The following is a 2,500-nucleotide window of genomic DNA, read 5'->3' as shown; positions in this document are numbered from 1 at the left end:
CACACCTCACATTGTCAAAAATGTATGGGAAAAATTCATTTCAATACATTTCAGTTTGATTTGAAATGTCTTTATTATATATTTTAGTGCCAATATGCCAAGGTTATATTCCATAACATGTTAGTATTAGAATATAGATTCTTCATATATGTATATATATTCGAAAATTTTTTCTATTTAAACTAACGTATGGAAAACCAGGCATAAAATCACAATATTACCAGTTTAATATGGCTTAAATTCGAGTTTCATATAGTTATGATTCGATTTATATGCTTCAATATCATTGGTTAGTTAACTTTTGATATTTTCATATTATTTCACATGCCTTCACCGTGAGTGTTTTTTGCCATGCACACCTCACATTGTCAAAAATGTATGGGAAAAATTCATTTCAATACATTTCAGTTTGATTTGAAATGTCTTTATTATATATTTTAGTGCCAATATGCCAAGGTTATATTCCATAACATGTTAGTATTAGAATATAGATTCTTCATATATGTATATATATTCGAAAATTTTTTCTATTTAAACTAACGTATGGAAAACCAGGCATAAAATCACAATATTACCAGTTTAATATGGCTTAAATTCGAGTTTCATATAGTTATGATTCGATTTATATGCTTCAATATCATTGGTTAGTTAACTTTTGATATTTTCATATTATATCACATGCCTTCACCGTGAGTGTTTTTTGCCATGCACACCTCACATTGTCAAAAATGTATGGGAAAAATTCATTTCAATACATTTCAGTTTGATTTGAAATGTCTTTATTATATATTTTAGTGCCAATATGCCAAGGTTATATTCCATAACTCTCTATTTAAACTAACGTATGGAAAACCAGGCATAAAATCACAATATTACCAGTTTAATATGGCTTAAATTCGAGTTTCATATAGTTATGCTTCGATTTATATGCTTCAATATCATTGGTTAGTTAACTTTTGATATTTTCATATTATTTCACATGCCTTCACCGTGAGTGTTTTTTGCCATGCACACCTCACATTGTCAAAAATGTATGGGAAAAATTCATTTCAATACATTTCAGTTTGATTTGAAATGTCTTTATTATATATTTTAGTGCCAATATGCCAAGGTTATATTCCATAACTCTCTATTTAAACTAACGTATGGAAAACCAGGCATAAAATCACAATATTACCAGTTTAATATGGCTCAAATTCGAGTTTCATATAGTTATGATTCGATTTATATGCTTCAATATCATTGGTTAGTTAACTTTTGATATTTTCATATTATATCACATGCCTTCACCGTGAGTGTTTTTTGCCATGCACACCTCACATTGTCAAAAATGTATGGGAAAAATTCATTTCAATACATTTCAGTTTGATTTGAAATGTCTTTATTATATATTTTAGTGCCAATATGCCAAGGTTATATTCCATAACTCTCTATTTAAACTAACGTATGGAAAACCAGGAATAAAATCACAATATTACCAGTTTAATATGGCTCAAATTCGAGTTTCATATAGTTATGATTCGATTTATATGCTTCAATATCATTGGTTAGTTAACTTTTGATATTTTCATATTATATCACATGCCTTCACCGTGAGTGTTTTTTGCCATGCACACCTCACATTGTCAAAAATGTATGGGAAAAATTCATTTCAATACATTTCAGTTTGATTTGAAATGTCTTTATTATATATTTTAGTGCCAATATGCCAAGGTTATATTCCATAACTCTCTATTTAAACTAACGTATGGAAAACCAGGCATAAAATCACAATATTACCAGTTTAATATGGCTCAAATTCGAGTTTCATATAGTTATGATTCGATTTATATGCTTCAATATCATTGGTTAGTTAACTTTTGATATTTTCATATTATATCACATGCCTTCACCGTGAGTGTTTTTTGCCATGCACACCTCACATTGTCAAAAATGTATGGGAAAAATTCATTTCAATACATTTCAGTTTGATTTGAAATGTCTTTATTATATATTTTAGTGCCAATATGCCAAGGTTATATTCCATAACTTTCTATTTAAACTAACGTATGGAAAACCAGGCATAAAATCACAATATTACCAGTTTAATATGGCTTAAATTCGAGTTTCATATAGTTATGATTCGATTTATATGCTTCAATATCATTGGTTAGTTAACTTTTGATATTTTCATATTATATCACATGCCTTCACCGTGAGTGTTTTTTGCCATGCACACCTCACATTGTCAAAAATGTATGGGAAAAATTCATTTCAATACATTTCAGTTTGATTTGAAATGTCTTTATTATATATTTTAGTGCCAATATGCCAAGGTTATATTCCATAACTTTCTATTTAAACTAACGTATGGAAAACCAGGCATAAAATCACAATATTACCAGTTTAATATGGCTTAAATTCGAGTTTCATATAGTTATGATTCGATTTATATGTTTCAATATCATTGGTTAGTTAACTTTTGATATTTTCATATCATTTCACATGCCTTCACCGTGGT

The sequence above is a fragment of the Anastrepha obliqua genome, unplaced genomic scaffold (genome assembly GCF_027943255.1).
Source record: "Anastrepha obliqua isolate idAnaObli1 unplaced genomic scaffold, idAnaObli1_1.0 ptg000252l, whole genome shotgun sequence".
NCBI lineage: Eukaryota > Metazoa > Arthropoda > Insecta > Diptera > Tephritidae > Anastrepha > Anastrepha obliqua.
Note: the sequence above shows the minus strand (reverse complement) of the source record.